Below are 17,930 nucleotides of genomic sequence, written 5' to 3'. Positions count from 1 at the left end.
ACCAAAACACTACAGTAAAATCTTGTAACAGCATATTCTAAAACGGCCTTGGGATACCCTTCCTTCTGAATTCCCAGTCACTGCAGCAATTCCTTGGCACATCAGAAGTCCAGAAGTACTTCTGTTCAGCAACTGGCTACAAAAAGAATAATACATTTGCAAGGACTATCAATGGTATATCTGGTATTTAGAAATCGTACCAATACATAATCATAAACACGGAGAAAAATCTAAGCAAGCAATACGCCCCATTCTTATACACCCAGAAGACTAACCCATTTTCCTCTGTTCATCCGAATAAGTAATGTTCACCTCTCCAGTCTCTAAGTGGGAGAGCTCTATTCTGCTCAACTCCTTCCAACCCTGCTCTGAACCATTCCTTGTCCTGCTTCCCCCTTCCTGCCCGCCTCTCCCCTCTTCTGGTTTCCTCTCCCCTTCTCCTTTCATCTTTTGCTTCCTCGACCTTGATCTGGTTACAGAATTTAAAATAAAATAGCGGAAGTCAGTGATGTGCAATAAACTGATTTAAATTTATTGCAGGAGCAGCGTGCCTGCCATGAATGTGGGGTATTGCTCCGTTAAGTCACTTCTGTAAAACGACCTTCCCCCTCATTGCGCTGACACCACCATTCAAACAAGTGGCTCCGACACAGGCTTCACTGGGGACAAAGGACATATGCATATGCACGCTATTTTCAGAAAAATCAAAAGGGGTGTGCTGAGGCGCGGGAACAATATCAGTTCTTTAGAGTTAATGAGGTAGTAAAAACATCAAATATTTTTAGAAGGTAATTTAAACAATATGAAAATATTTTCCACATGAAAAGATGAGCATGCTAAAGCTCTGCCATGTAATAAAATGGCTCAATTCTCTTTATTAATCTTTCAGTGACACAGGGCACTTTTATAGCTGCACTAAGTCACAGTGACGAAAAGAGAGTAAAGGGCTGCAACGCTACAGCTTCACCTCAAGTCCAACATCTTTGGATCGTCATCATTTTGAAATGACGTTTTGTCACGTCTTATTACTGATTATTACCGATTGTTAGACAGCCCACGACAGCAGTTGCTAGACTGTAAGGTACGGGGTGCTACATTCAGGAGTGATTAAAGAACCATAAACTAGAACTAAGCATAGACAGTACCTTGGGAGAGTTTGAGGTGGGGAATTCAAGGTGCACACATAAACTAAGTGGTAAGTGGGTTGGCGTTGGAAAAGCTCTTGTTCATCTTTGAGCCACAAATCATCAGTGATTCTCTAAGCAGGGTCTGGGGTTGGTATCAAAGAAAGGGTGGCTCGCTTCTCCTCCCAACCCCCACGCACACGTTTATGCCCTGGCCCACGATGCATTAAAGTATTTCACAGTTGAAGAGAAACACAGTGACATTTAAAGATACTTTCCAAAGTTTTCAAAACATTCTCAGCGGGACATTTCAGCCCATATTTAATGGGCTGTATTTAACTTTGCTGCAGACACTTGCAGTTCGAGATAATGCTTTTTCCAGCACGCATTCCTGCACTGGAAATGTGTGGGGATTCACCACCGCAGCGTGGATCCCCAGACAAGGTGAGAATTCAGAAGTGAGCACTTCAGGACTTCCAGGGCGAGGAGAATTGTCTCCACTATTAGCTGAAAGCAGTTTGAAGGTACGTGCTACCGTACCAAAGACTTTGTACAATTCATTTGAAAATTAGTTTGGTTTTTTTTCTTTTTTAATCCTACAACCAGTAATGTAGACCTGACCTTTAAGTAGTTCAAAGTAATTTAGCTCATTCTTACTGTTTCATGGCTACAGAAAAACAAGTTTTAGCAACAGTTACCAATTCACATACACTTTTTTTGAGACAATGATTAAACACACGTCAAGTTTCTGTGCTTAGAAACAGTAAAGGTGAAAGTGTACACTATGTTGTGTAAATGGAAAAGAAAAAGTAACAGAATTGAAAAACATTGTTTATGTGACCTGCCTCCTTCAGTGTATCCAAAAGTTAGCTTCTTTTTCCCCTCCTGCCTAACCTTACGGCTCAAATAATTGGTTTTGAAACATAGTATCTATAAAAATCCTGTTTTTTTTTCTTTGGAAAAATCAGTGAAGTAAACTCATAAAGCTTCAGTTTCTCACTCAGCTACATCAGTTTACAACAGAAGTGGATAATTTTTAGCACCACAAAATTACCAACCCACCTCTACCCTCTGTGTCCTGGCTCGTAGCCACTTATAAAATATTGTGAAAACACGAACTTTTCTGAAAAGTTCTAAACCCAACAAAATTCAGACTCGTAAATGCAATGTTGGCTTTAGTGCCCAACAAAGCTTTGGAATTTCCCACCCTCCTGCTCGCCAGCCCTTCGGGTACATTCATACAACTGGGAGGTCATGGTGTAAATCAGATCACTTGTTATCTTTTCTTGAAATTTTATTTTTAACCCAGACTACTTCTTAGCCACTGGTTACAGCATCATCCCATAAACAGTCGTAGCAACCCCGGCACAGAAAAATCTTCTGCCGGGATAAAACCGTGACCTGAAAAGTCCTCAAACAGCTCAACCAGGAACAACGTACAGCTACACCCTTAGCAGAAATATTAGTCTGATAACATAACTTTGACAACACACCTCATCTCTATTCCTTCAACAGATAATAACTGGCTGCTCTGAGTCAGGAGGAAAAAAAAAAAATCCACCTTATATCTGTCAAGATCTCCCTGTGCTACACAGGTACCAGCATCTCTTGCTCCCTCAAACTGTCTAACTGGTTAGTATAATTAAGTTTATAATTGAATTAGAACAACTGCTCTTAGTGTGTACTTAACTTCAAGTTTGCTATTTCTATTTCAGAATTGAAACGCTTGTGTATCTAAACACGCATCTGTTTCCCCCAACACCAGCTGGCCTAATAAAAGGTACTGTCTCCCACTACAAATCTTGCCTTGCTTCACTTGACAAAACTGCTGGCTGGAGCTGCCAAGCTGTTCCCCCTTTCAAACGAATCAACACCAATTTCTAAACCTTGTATAAAACCGTATTTTAAGTGAGGTCAGTAAACCTAGTTTGAACTCAGCCCACCACTGCCAAGCCTGACGGTATTTATAAAAAAGAGAAGGCAAACACAAGGTTTCTGTGCTCAAAATTACGTCAATGTGCAGTACTCGCTTTGGTGTACTGGAATGTGTGGAATGCAAACCTGTAACCTTTAGCTGCAGTGGGTGACTGGACCAGGGAAATGAACCGTGCAGAGAAACATGCAGTGTTTCAGAACTTCAATTTCCTCTAGGACAGCACACTTCAAACTGCAAGTGCACAAAGGAGCTAGTGTTAAGTAAGCTACTTCGTGCACACCGTTATGTTAAAACCTGAAATAGATGCTATGGGCAGTCTATAAACGGAGGCTGAGGTGATACCATACCCTGCAAAAAAACAGGAGAGCATTGAGTACTGGGGCCGACCTGGTCCTCGCTCGCTCGGTCTGGGAATCAGATTTTTATTCTCCAAACCGCTTGAACTGAACTACCCAAGACACTGAAATTGTTCCTGTGTCCCTTTTCTCCCAGCTCCACAGGAGAGGACAATTTTCAGGTATTTGCTGTTTTAAGGAGTTTGTGGGGGGCTTTTTTTCTTGGCTAGGGCTCGAGCTGCATGTTGGACAGCCCCCCGGGAAGAATCACTGATGGTGAGATAAGGAACTCCAGAGAACTCCACTTGGGAGCTTTAATGGCAGAGCAATTTCACACAGCAAGCTGAAAACCTAAAATGCTACAATCCATCTATTTATTGTTAGCAGTAATATGCTCTTTCACAGTTCAAGACATATAAAAGATTCTGTTGTGCTTTTCCTACTTACTCCAGAAGTACTGCATGTGATAAGATAAGGCCATTTATTTTGTAAAAACTGGGGTTTTGGCACACCGCTTTTGACAAGTTCACGTGCCAGAGTTTTTGAGACCATTGACTCCATCTATTATTAGTGTTGCTCACAAAAAGCATTCATTAGCTTCTTTGTACTCACAAGCCATGTTCGCCACCTAATTTATTTTTTTTTTTTCAAGAGCACTTTCCAAGGATGCTACAGTGGCAAATTGCTCCACAAGCAGCCATCTATTCCTTTGAAGAACCCCTGGCAAAGAGACTTCCCAAAAGAAGATCTTCCTAAATTTTAGGTACAGACCACCAGGTGTTGCTGCAGAAGGGTCCGAGCATTTCAGAACTAGAGCTGAACTTCATAAATGCAGACTAAAATACTCTCAGGAAGCAGCCATGGTTTCAAAAGTGTCAGTGCACACAGGTGCAAAAGCACATATTATTCCTTTACTCTAAGTTCTCTGACAGACCATGAAGAGTATTTGTCTGCAAAGGACAAGGAAAAAAAAAACATCCAGCAGCTCCTCTTCCAAAATAATTCCTCAGGAACAAGGAAGGCCCAGAGTGTCCACGCAATACCTGTTTCTAACACATCGTTTAAGTTTCCGTAAAATTAAACCCTATAATAACAGAAAGCAAAAGCTTTAACACACCATGAGAAGAAGGAAGATGTGTGAGGGCACAGCAAAGTCCTAGATCGCAGTTACGGCACTGATTCACACACCATTGCTATTGACAACATTAATCTTTTATGTGGATAGGAAAAGAACGACTCAGATCTCAGATGATGGAAAAGTGGATTTGCATGACACAAATCTGGTAGGTGCATTTTAATTCTCAGAGCTGGTGAAAGCATTGAGACAAGTAGTGGGGTGCCAAAAACAGCAATTTATTCTACAAAATGGTTTTATTGTAAATTGAGATGGTAGGTCAGCTGCAACAGAACACTTCTGAAAGGATAAAATTAGAAAACATTTACATATACATTTTAAGGGAAAGTTCACAGTGTAATTTTTGCACTAACATTGGACTGCTTTCCCCTCACAGCAGAGCACAGGCTATCTTAGTCCGGTTTGCATGACTGGAGCTTCAGGTGAGCGTTGAATTTTGAAGGAGCTGATACCCTTCCTCTTCGAGATGCCGTAGCTCCCAGACACTTATCACCCCTGCAATTTATCATTCAAAACCCAGATACTGTTTTTGGCAACTGTGCCTTAATTCCTGCTGGTTTTTTCTAAAAGTTAATCTAATTAACTTCTTGAGCTATATTCCCATAGAAGAGACAGTAAAAAATTCACCCATTCTGGCTTTCGCTAGTAACTATTATTAGCATAAAGGTGTAAACTTTGTTCAGAAACCAACGCTGTTGCTAAATGCACCAAACTCCAGCTCTTCACACGCTGGAACATGTGGCTTACTCAGCGGTGAGGAAGCTGATATGCACCACGTATGAGGCTAATGAAAGAGCTCCCATTTCTGTGCAAACTCCTGAAAATAGTTACAAAAATTCTCAGCTCTCTCATCTCTCAGTCATGATGAGCCCAGGGCTTGCTCACCAAAATTGTTTTCTCATCCTCATTCACCACCTTGAAGTTCAACACCTCCCAAGTTTTGGCTGAACAGAGCGTGCTCCTGGCCAGCACCCTTTCAAAACTCCCGTAGCCCGTCCCTCAACTGCCACTGCCCTCCTGGCACGCGGGGCGAGAAACACGTCCACTTAGCGCGGCTGTCTTGACTCAGAGCTGACCTGAACAGAACTGAAGGGGCCTGTGAGAGAAGCCAAATTATCGTGTTAGAGACCCTGGTAACAGCGTATTAACAAATCTCCACCACAAGACAGGACGGGGAAAGGTACTGTTCTTGCAATCCGCTTCTGCACATTCCTGGTAGCCAATTTCGACTGTTTGCCAAAAGACGGGCAGTACCTTAGCATGCTCTTCTATTTCCTCCTCGGATTTGCAGAATTTTATTTTTTCTTTTACACCATGGATATTAAACACAAACAGCACAATACCTGCTGTTAAAGCAACAAAGACCAAGATTAAATCAGAAATATTTGCTTAGTTCCAAACGTCTCGGTTGTACCGGTTCTAAACTAAAAAAGTGTGTACAACCCACAGAGAGATGACCAAAATCCTCCTCATGCTACAAGACCCCTCAGCATATAAAAGCAGGATGTTTGATGGATACAAAAAATGCAAAATCTACTCCAGTGAAAAAGAGGGGAACATCTACTACTTTTATTTTAGAATATTAAAACCAACATAAAACATGTCACAAAGCTGTTGTTCTTGTACCATGAGGTCCATAACAAAGAAAAAGCTGTAAATCATTAATTAAACCATCACTATTTTTCAGGAGTTGCTGTTTCTACACATAACGTGAAGCGCAACATGTCTTAGGGATGTTTGTTTTGTTTTTCTGATTAGTCATTTGCATGGAAATGAAGAAGTCGGATGTAAAAATTCAGCAGTCGTGTTCTGACAGCGTGGCAGGAGATATCAGATAAAGAGAGCCTGGGTGCAGCCTGACAGAAAGAAGTATTACAGCCTAAAGAGAAGCCTACGTTAGAGCCCCACACAGAGCAGAGGATGGAAACGCGTGCACCCAGACGAAGTCGGATCTGTCAATAATAGTGCCTCCACAAACTTTCGAAAACTTACCAGTGATGGAACAGAACAAGACACTGAACTTACCAATTTGGGCCAACACATCTTCCAGAGTGTCCTTTGCAGACTGTATCTGTTTGAAAGCCCCAAGCATGTCCTGGAACTCAGAAAGGAGCTGTTCCAACCCCTGCATCTGGCAGAATTAAGAAGTCATCTGCCTGACCGTAATAGATTACAGATGCCAAGGCCACATTCATTAAGTTTACCAGCAGCCACACACTTGCAGCAGACTCTCGTGCAGCTCTGCCTTGTCACTTCCTTGTGAAAGTGACACTTCTAGATTTATTCTTGTCCCTTATCATCCTGTATATATGGCCTACAGGAAGCAGCCTGCAAGACTTTCTTCTGACCGATCTCAAATTGGCAATGGAATCTAATCCTACTGTAAACCTTTCTTTTTAATTTCTATTACAGGAACTGCACACCACTTATGTCTTGGGCAAACGGGAGACAAATGAGAGTTTCAGTCTCTGCCACTGACAAACTCACAACTGTCATGAGGCAGCTCTATAGCAGATAACCAACACACAGACAAATCGGGAAATTAACAACTGTGGAAATGTCACAGAGCTGGAATTCAAGGCACACATAGCAAAATTTGGCCTGCTAAATGGTCCCGTTGGCTTCTGGGCAACAAAAGCTAGTCTGCACAGCATTGTAAATGGCCACCGTCAACAGCAGACCCTTCTGACTGATGGGAGAAGCTGAGAGCTGACAACAGCTTGTAGCCAAAAAAGCTTGGGAACCACTGACAGACGATTGAGTGCTCTGTATGTAGGCACTGAGTGTGCTGGATTAATAGACCAAGAAGATTAAAGCATAGCTACAACTCCTAGTCCAGATAAAACCTGAAGATTAAAGATCACGTTGTAGGTGTGTAAAACATGTTACCACTCCTTTCATTAGAAGTCAATCTAGAAACATTTCCATTAGACAGGGCTGTGATTACAAACATGCAAAATGATATTTTAATTCTCAAGGAAAAGGTACTAGTGTACCAGAAAAAGAAGCAGGACTGTTGAAAGATTGTCTCATTTTATGGTACACACCTGCCAGAAAGCTTGGCAACATTAACACCGTGTTAATTTCATCTCTCAAATATTTAGTGCAGAAGCTCTGATTATTTAAAAATATAGAGATGTTCTCATCTCTCAAAGATACAGGATCATAGGTGTTTGTACACAACTGCAGAAATCTGGCTAAAATGAAAACTATCTGAAAAAAAGAAGAATGAAAAATAAGAAAATAAACAGAAAATGGGACACCACCTGTGTTTACTGAAGCTAAACTATGTCAAACTGATGTCAAACTGACTCGATAATGTATTTTTCGGAAAAGAAGGAAATGCCATGTATGATGAGAACTTCATTAAAATGTTTGAATAACATGACATATAGAGTCATTAGTGAAAACAAGGAGATGAATAGACGAATGGCAGCTAAGAGGCCGGCTGAAAAGAAGTAATTCATGTACTTGAAATAACAGGTTAAAGAATTTACCTGTGAAGTGCCACAAGGACTTGTTTTAGCAATGATCTCTGAGTGTTTCTGTAGAGACACAGGCTCAAAAAAATGCTGATGAAAAGGTTAAGATGTATCGTCAGCACAACACATAAAAACAGATGACTGAGAACTGGAATCCTAGGAACAGAACTAAAGTCACAGAAAATCCAACAGTATGAAATTAAAACCTCGACATTATATATGAGGGAGCTAGTAATGGACCTGAGCTATAATCTGGAAGCTAACTAGTTAAAACTGACTTTGGAGAAATCTCTCCATACTATTAGAATAAATTGAACAGCAAACTGAAAGGCCTACAGAACAACTAGACTATTGTAATACCTGATTTTTCATCAGATGTTTGTCAGTATCTATTTTAACCTCCTGGTTCTCAAGAAGTGTTTTTTGGTGTGTTTTTTCTTCTCTGTGCAGCTCCCCCTTAGCATGTCTGTGAAGTAAACTATGGTTAGATCTTTTCAGAGCATCTCACTTATCCAGACGGTGTTTCAGCTAGAAACATGTACTAGCTAGAACTGATAGGGCATACAGTAAGTGCACTGATCAGCAAGACAGCTCCTAATCTCAGGATCTAATTAAAAGAAGAGATTACAATAATCAGGGCAGTACAGTAGTGCATGCCATATGTAAACTGTTGATCTGACGCCATTGAGTGTTTTTACGCAAGAGCTAGAAGACGAGATGTTTCTTGAAACCATTTACAGAGACAGAAAGATGAGAGAAGTCATTTTCTTAAAAGACTCTCTACCTTTCTACATAACCGAGGTTCGCTGGCTCCAACAAGTTCCATGTTTCACGCAACAGCTGAACTCTTAGATAAGATTTATCTGGGGAGAATTTAAAACGGTAACTTTGCACCATTCTGGTACAGAATGGGCAAAGAGCTTCAGGAATGCAATCAGGTACAATATTCTGGCTACTGTTTATTCCTAACGACATGCAAGAAACTCCACGCATTTTCGGGACCTGTATTCTCCCCTTCCCCCCTCCCCCCAGCAATCTTGTTTTCCCTAGCCACCACAGTTTTTCAACTTTTGGTGTGATCATTTGAAGTCTGCTCTTTCAGAGAACAGAATGTTACCATTCACTACTTCAAAGGCCCCAGATTTAACTTGTTGCCTTTTTGAAGCTGCAGTGCAAAGGATAAACTTTATGTGCCTAATATAGCTTTCACATGGTTGAATAAGCAAACTAGATAAATGCCACTTTCCCCAGCCTCCAGCACTTTGAACTTTTCATTGTAGGAATCTCGCATTAGTGTTATATATAACACATAAAAGCAAATTTTCAGATAGTACTTAAAACTGAGGCTCATTTAACAATACGAGCAGTAACTGCTAAAAGATCTTGTTATACACTGAATTACGTTTATTCTCATAATAAAAATTAATGTGCAAACTTCACTAGATAGGACGTATTGAGATATTACACAACAGATTCACTGCCCTGCAATTTCTGGGTTTCACCCGTGCTCTGTAAAAGCACATGGCCAAACTATTAGCCTGCTAGTTCAACAGTGGTTTGCTCTGAAAGCGCATGCTGGAGATGCTTGTGCCATTAATACATGGGCAAATCTCTGTTGGGTTTTTTTTTTGGTTTTTTTTGTGTTTTTTTTTTTACTAGAATAAAAGCAACAAGTGAATTCATAGTCCTCATACTCTCATGTAGGCAAGCCCCACAGAACATAATCAGATTATACTGAATAGACAGATGCGTGCATCCCTGAGGCACACATTCAAATTCAACCACTCTTTCCATGACAGTGTTCATGCATAATTTTTATGTGATGTTAATACCTTCTTTACATTTTTGCTCTGTGCAAACTCAGGCTAAATTTTTCCCAAATTTCTCAGTGTAGGCAAGCCATTACGTGACCATTTCCCACCCTGCATAACAAAAAGCCCTCACTTTTTATTTTATAGTCTTTGGTCTCTAACAGCAGTACAAATGAACACCACCAAAAAAAAAAAATAATACAAGTTGAACATTAAATTCTTCTAAGTACTGCAAATTGCCAAAAAATATCCATAAAGTACTTTCATTTGTCACGTGGCAGCAACCTTCTAGTTTAAACTAATTCCAGAAAGCTATTTTTTCTTCTTTTACCATGGCTACCCATAGCATTTCAGCCTTCACTTTCAGAAGCTCTGCAAGCATACCAACACAAACTTATGAAAAATATACATCAAAAAGACTACTCAAGCCAACTCCCAAATTAGTAACAAAAAAAAAAATCTCCAAGGCCTTTTTGGTGGTACGTGTGAAAGAAATATCAAGAAAAGCGGCACGGTTTTCTGTATCTGCATACCAAAATATTCTAGTACAGTTCAAGATTTTCTTGGTAACACTACTGCATTAGATCCATAAAAGAGTTAAAAAGAAAAAAACAGAAACAAAAAACTATCTGTGCTTCCTCACACACGTGGACGCCTATTTACGGAATAGTGCCAAGTCCTACTACATGTCTTTGAAGAAAGAAAAGGGCACACGCCATGTTTTCAGAGAGAAAAGGGTGAATTTCAGAGAACATTTTAACTGATAGCATAGTGAAAACCATGCTCGGAAAAGAAATTATTTCTTCATTTCCTCCAAGACAAAACCAGGGCCTAACCAGGTATATTATGCCCCAAGAACTCCCAACAGCAACCAAACTTCAGTAGCTGAAGAATCCCTCCCCTCTGCTATCACCCCCAAGCTGTGCCTCCCACCTTATTGTGCACGAGCCTTTAATTTTTGTCACTTGGAAATGACAAACCCGTCTCCTCATTTTCAGAAACAAATGACTGTAACTGCGTATCACAATCATTAGGTTTGTGACAGCCAAATTTGGCTAAGTGCTAGTTTTAACTAGTTCGGCACAAAGCTTACCTGTCAACCGATTTGTTGTTTGAAGTATTCAGGTTTATTACAATACAATGACAGCTGTCCTTCTCTCACTTTTATTCCAGATTAGCAAGGAAGCGGTACACCTTAATGAAATCCACATTAGCTACAACAAATGAATTTTTCTGCATAAATCTCCCTGAAGCACGCTAGCCCCATTAACGCCCGAAGTACTGGAAGCCTGCGCTGACAAGCAACACCACGGAAAAACCTGCGTAAAGAGCAAAGGGGAGAGATCAAGGCAAAGTCACACATCGTGTACAATCTGAAGAGGAGAAAAGGCATTGCTAATCCAGACAGCATGGACCGCAGCCAGCTAGTCAAGGTGTCACAGACATATAAACAAGCAGCCACCTTTCAAACGGAAGCGGCTATAAAGAATCCTGAACAAGTTTAAGCAAAGCAGGAATGTGGTTGTGTCATCACCCTTTTAGCACTATGTGTACCCTTTATTTTCCTAATGACTCATTTATGCAGATAAACTTAAATGCCTAACAGGAGTTCTTCTTGGCCCCGAAAACTAAAAAATCCTTGTATTTATCCACAAATCACGTTATCAGGTGAGCAGCAACTTTACAGGCTTTCTAACTTTCTTCCCTTGTATGGCCAAACCCTGACTGGCAGAACCACATCCACAGCTCAGGCTGGGGATAAGGAGAGTTCTGTGAGGTTTTTTTAAGCCTCTAGCATCTTTACTAACGTTTCACAGAAACTTCTCTGAGTAGGTCTTTCTTAACAGGGGTATTTATGCACTTAAAAACACCCTAAGGTGCTGAGAGAAAACTGCAGAAACTGTCAGAACTGCAGAGCTCCAACTCCATGTAAATGTCTATCCCTAACATGGCATCAACTTGCCCCTTAAACCACCAGTTATTCCCAAACCCACTCGTGATTTCTAGGGCTCTTGGGTCTCCACGGGACATGACATCTTCATGCTTCCAATAGACTTAACACCGCCAAGTACGCACCCCAACTGCAGTTTTTCCATACAGCGTTCTTGGTAACATCCAAATACAAAATGCCGTATCAACTACCATCTGTAGCTAGATGTCTAACTAAGATCTTCTTCAGCATCCATAACTGTATTTCCACTAACAATAGTTCTCACTACAATTACTATGTTCATCTGTACTTTTGAATATAAAACATTACACACCATAAATGTTTATAATGTTATCACAGATGAGCTACCAAGCATCCCTTTATTAGAAAGCATCTCCTAATGCTCTGAAAAAAAAAACTGCTTTCATTCAGTCTTCTTGGGTAAAGCAAGCAAACAAATGTTGTGGTCAAATCACCTCAAAACAATATAGCGGAGTTCAAAGAAAAAAAAAAGCGATGTAGAACAGCCTCCGCAGGCAGATGTACTAAGTAGACTGGGACAACACAGCTTGAAAAAGAAAAGAAACCCAAAGAGAAAAAACTCAGAACACAAGAGATCTATAAAATTGCAAATGAGGTGGTGACTGGAAAAAGATTCTTTATTCTTTCTCATACTACAAAATCCAGGAGGCACTCAATGACATTACCATTCCTTGGGTTTAAAACAAAACCAAAACCCAGGAATTAATTTTTGCATAAGCTGTGGGATGCATTGCAAGGTATACTATAAAAGCTACAGGTATAAGCTGTCCAAAAGGCCAAAGCAAATCCATAGAAAACAAGTCCAACAGGCACTTTTAAGCATGATTGTCAGCACATCCCCTCGAGCTCGGGCCACTCCAAACCCTTCACCACAGGTAGATGTTCTGAGGAATGATTCCTGCGCTGTCTATGTATGCTCTTCCACTTTCCCCCTAATGATTTACTCTAGCCACTGTCACAAACCACACACTGAGCTCAACACACTTTTTGCAGTCCTTATTATCCCATCATTCACATACTCTGATAAACATGATCACGTCAAATAATTATTTCCCCAGCTGTAAACTGGAATACATTAAAAACACGCTATCTACAAATAACGCACAGTTTAAGTCACTTCCTTAACTTGATTAAATGGAATGTAAGAATTAAATGAAATGCCGAGCGTTTACAATTCCTCTCTTCCCATCCGTATGCGCGAATGCCATTTTAATCAGGTTTGCAGTTTGTTTCCTACCACCACCATTTCATTTAGGCACCTTTTACAAAACAGCACCAGACATTTGTTTTCATCCAGTGAAACCATTAGAAGAATCAATTTGATCTCCAAGGCAAGTTAAGAGTAATGGACTCCTATATTTACTTAGCAATAAGTACACAATGATTTAATTAGATCTATATGCTGTAAACCGCATCTTTTGAGGCAACAGCAGCAGCCAACGAAGAGAGCGAGGCGTTTCAACTTCTTACATAAATCAATGTTTTCAGTATTTTTTTCCTGCTTATAACCAGTGAAATGCTAACCACCAACTTCCATATCGAAACACTACCGCAGGTAGAGGCACATCTCCCACCCAGTTTTGTTCCTGCAAACGCACACAACATTTTTTCAAAGAAACAAGCAATTAAGCTGCTGCCCCTTTTCAGCCACACGCAATTCCAAGATTGATGTCATATTTCAAGCGACAGACTGTGAACGCGCTCTGCAACCATAGCATTTAATTTAGAAGTCAGCACTTGACACGTTGAAGTATTTGGAATTCCTGAAGTCTGGCTGTCTGCACAGTTGCATAATTTGAGCAGGGATAACCTACTTATAACCGGGTGAGATAGAAGAATGTCAACAGACAATCCCCTCTACGTCAAGGAACATCTCCTTCCTCATCACGTGCCAGCAACAGCATCACTGCTTGTTCACAGTTTGACTTTCTTCTTGTTTAAGCTAGTGGATTACAATGCCTAAAAGGAGTGAAGTTACCCGTATCGCCAGATTGTCTCACAGAAAAACACTCAAATGTTCTCAAAGCCCATTGAAAAAGAAGTTTACCAGATGTAACAGACAATGCCAGGGAAAATGAAGCAACAAATACAAGCGCCAAGTATCCAAGACATTCTCCTCATCAGTGACAAGTCACACAAACACCGTTCACCTCATAGCACAGGCATCACACTTCCATTCACAAGAAGGACATAAAAATAAAAGCCTCCTTCCAGCAAGTCATGGGATATGACCAAAAATAACGTCGGGAAGCTTGTTCAACTTCACACAGGGGGGGAAGCTGTATTTGCTTTTGATCCTCTTTGCAAACAGCTGACCAGACCCTCCTAAGAGCACACATTTGCTACAGACACCACAGAACGAAACCACCCCTTTTAAAAGTTGCCAGAGTTTATGATTAACCTCCTGTTGCAACAAACATGGCAAGGGTTCAGTTTCACTTGCTGACTACTTCTCTTACGTATTACAGAAGAAATACATAAGGACACTCCCCCCTCTCCAAACCTCACAGTCACAAGAGGAGGAATTCTCTCAGCCTGTAAACAAAACCAGCGCGAAACCTGTGTGGGAAAGCGAGCGCGATCCTCCCTCCTGACAAGTCAGCGTCCGTGCAACATCCACCTGGGGAGACTAAAGTAGGGCTGGAAATTCCCTTCCCCTGGAAAGGGGCTGCTTGGAGTGTTCGCACCAATTAAAGTTTTGGATTAAAAACAGCTGTTTAAATAGAAGTAGTCCCTAGGGAGAGACACTTACAGCATTGTAACTGGTGTCTGGTATAAACAGTTTTACATCAATGGAGGCATTTATACTGGTAGAGCTGTGTCTAAGCTAGCAGGTTAACACTTGTTCAGCTCTATCTCCCTAAATAGATGGACTTAAACCCAGGCAAGGTCTCCAGGTGCATCACACCTTGGATCTGCGTTACACGGAGACGTCAAGCAGCGGTGAGAGACCTCAGCAGCAGAGGAAAAGCACATTGCACTTGAAATCCCCTAAAAGACTCCTAGACTCCAGCCTGCGACCTGCCTGCACAAAAGCTGTTCCTACTCAGTGTCACCTTGCAGGGTCCACGGAGCAGTGCCGCAGGCGTGCCCCACACATGATAAACAACACGTCACCTAGACTACAAAAACACGCAGCTAGAAGCCGGGGATCAACTCGGCAGATGAACTGGGTGACCTCCACCTAAGTAAAAGCTAAGTATACTAGACACCCCAAGGATAAATAAAATAAAAATTAAAAAAGGGGAAAAGGAAAAGCCTTGTGTCAAGCAGAAGTACAGAGAGAAAGCAGGGACATACGCTTAAGTGGGAAACCTGAGAAATTCCCCACGCGGGTACAGCAAACCAAGGACCTCATGTGAGGATAATTATGAAAGCAGGAGACTTCTAGAAACTTCAGAATAGATCCTGGGCTGGACAAATTATGTCTATGACTGGAAAAGAGAATCTGAATGAATTCTAGTCCTGTGGTTTCCAACCTGGGATCTGCAGATACTTAGGAAGTACGCAGACTACTTCTTTTTACTCTGGCAGACTTCTCAGCAAAGAAAAACCAAAAGTCAAAGCAAAAAACAAGGCAGGCTTAACCTGACCGTATCGCACTGCAGTATCAGCAGGGCACATGAAGAAAAAGGGTTGCAAGTCTCAGTCATGAAAGATGTAACAGGCAGCCATGAAGCGCAGCCAAGAAGAGATAAGAAATGGGTGAGAACGGGTGACCTCTCTGGCACGTGTAGCAAGGAAGTACTATGGTCTGGGGGCAGGCACCGAAACAGCTGCCGCTGGGTGTCTGTGGGAACACGTAAGACATGAAAGGACAAACAGTGGAAACCTTCTCCCTGGAAGCCCTTAGGAGAAATGCCTGCTTGCCTGCCCAAGGCTAGCAGTGAAATGCTGCCTGCACCTTTCCCGAGGTGTGCAAACACACACAACGCAGGATGCACCCACCGGCTTTTGGCAGGGCGTCAGTGGGATAACCCTGGTGTGTATGATATGTGTAGGAGACAGACTCTCTCTCATCAGTGGGCAGAACAACCTCCACAGCACAAACAGGAGATGGGCTGGAGGAGTTGTCCCTTAGGAGTTAGTAGAAAATGACTGCATGCCTATTTGGGTGGAAAAAAACCTCAGCAGCTTTTTGTAGGCAGGAAGAAGCCTTCTGGGGTGCACGTATTTAAGAGGCTGTGGTGGTCAAGCACGGAGGAATTCCCCAGCACACCTGTGTGTGGAAAGAAGTACAGCAGATTTTGGAAGGCCGCGGTACTCTTGCCCTGTGTGTACGAAAGGAGGCAATAGGCTCTTGGCAAGCAAGAGGCAGACTATACCCCCCCAGCATCTGCCAATGTTTATGTTTGTATATAGAAAAATAAACCCAAATACATGGAAGGAGAGCAGAGAAACATGCAACAGATCTTGGCAGATGAGCACTACGATATCCTCCTCGTGCGTGGCCATGGGTGCAAGCAGAGGGAGCACAGCAGACCCTGGCAGATGGGCAGTAAAGAATATGCAGAAAGGGGTGTTGTAGGGAAAAAAAAACAACAACAACAAAGGGACAGCGAGCTTTGCGGGAATCCCTCTTTTCCTCCCATAAGCCTGCAGTGGATAAAGAGAGGCGGCAGGTATCCCGCTGGGATGCAGAAGGCAACACAACTCCCCCTTCCCCCTCCGCCCCCCCCTCCCTCCAGAAAACTACATGTTTGCGTGTGCCCGGGCAGCCCAGCGCACCCAGGGCCTTCCACGGCCAGCGCAGCTCCCTCGGGATCCGCGCAAACACCGCGCACAACGGGCCTGGGGCGGGATAAACACACACACACACACCCCCCTCCACCACCGCGCAGTGGCCCGGGATACCCGGGGGCGGCACAACCCCGGGGCGGGGAGAAAGAGGGCGACGGACCGGGGGGTGCAGCACTCAAAGCCCTCCCGCCCCTGAGGGGAACCAACGGCCCTAACGGCCGGACCCCCCCCCGCCCCCGACCCGCCGCCACCGCCTCCTCCTCCTCATCAGGCCCGCGCTTACCTGCGGTCGGCTGGGCCCGGCGTGGGCGGGAGGCCGAGCCCCCCCCCCTATCTGGGGCCGCGCCGGGGCCTTGCCTGGGCCATGACGGCGGGCGGGGAGGCGGCGGCGGAGGCGGACGATGAGGAGGAGGAGGAGGAGGAAGAGGCCGCCGCCGCCTCCCCCCTGAGGTGAGGGGAAGGCGGGCGGGCGGGGGGGGCGGGGGGGGGGGGGGCCGCGCGCGAGCCCCCCCGCGAGAGGTGGGGGCGCGCGCGCTGAGCGGCTCGCAGGGAGGGGCGGGGCGGAGGAGGCGGGGAAGGGGGGGGGGGGCGGGGGGGTGAGGGAAGAGGGGAGGGGGGGGGGGATTCCCGGCGGTCCGAGCTACCGCGCGCGCCCCGCCGCGCCGCGCCGGGCACTTTGTTTGTGTCCCAGAATGCACCGCGGCGGCAGGGGGCGGGGCCGGCGGGGAGGGGCGGGGCGGGGCCGGGCGGAGGGGGGCGCATGCGCAGTGCGGGGCGGCGGGACGGCGGCGGGACCGGCAGTGCGTGGTCCTACCCCCCGCCCCCCCCCCGCCGCCCCTTCCCCCCGGGACAGGGATGCGGCGGGACGGGCATCCTACCGAGCCGGGGGGGCATCCGGAGCATCCCACCCCCGCGGTGCTCCGGGGTCTGCACCCCCGGGGCCAGCACCGTACATCCCACCCCCGCGATGCCCCGGAACGTGGCTCCCGGGGACAGCACCGTGCATCCCACCCCTCCGGTGCCCCGGTGTGTGTACACCCGGAGCCAGCACCGTGCACACCGGGCGCCCCCTCCCTCCCCCGGTAACACTCCCAGGACAGCACCGTGCATCCCACCCCCCCCGCGGTGCCCCGGTGTGTGCACCCCCGGGGCCAGCACTGTGGATCCCACTCCCCGGTGCTCCGGTGCACACCCCAGACCAGAACCGTGCATCCCACCCGCCCAGTGCTCCGGTGCAATCACCCCCGGGGACAGCACCGTGCATCCCACCCCCCCGGCGCTGCAGGACGTGCAGCCCCGGCGACAACACCGTGTATTCCGGTGCTCCGACGACTGCACCCCCGGTGCCCAGGACCGCGTATGTCCTCCTTCCCCAGTGCTCCAGTGCACCCCCGG

General features: G+C 44.6%; 1 protein-coding gene across 5 annotated transcripts in view; it reads right to left on the bottom strand.

Annotated features, from left to right (window-relative positions):
* The window catches only part of ZBTB44 (zinc finger and BTB domain containing 44), a 58,816-nt gene extending 41,832 nt beyond the window's left edge, over positions 1 to 16,984 (bottom strand). For 3 of the 5 annotated variants that reach the window (XM_063355126.1, XM_063355123.1, XM_063355124.1), the window contains exon 1: positions 16,819 to 16,984. The gene's annotated coding sequence lies outside the window, so the exon portion shown is untranslated. The remainder of the gene's footprint in view (positions 1 to 16,818) is intronic. The other 2 variants (XM_063355122.1, XM_063355125.1) reach the window with 1 other exon arrangement.
* Positions 16,985 to 17,930: the final 946 nt, after the last annotated feature.

The sequence above is a fragment of the Chroicocephalus ridibundus genome, chromosome 18 (genome assembly GCF_963924245.1).
Source record: "Chroicocephalus ridibundus chromosome 18, bChrRid1.1, whole genome shotgun sequence".
NCBI classification, from domain to species: domain Eukaryota; kingdom Metazoa; phylum Chordata; class Aves; order Charadriiformes; family Laridae; genus Chroicocephalus; species Chroicocephalus ridibundus.
This window is presented reverse-complemented; position numbering and strand designations above follow the sequence as displayed.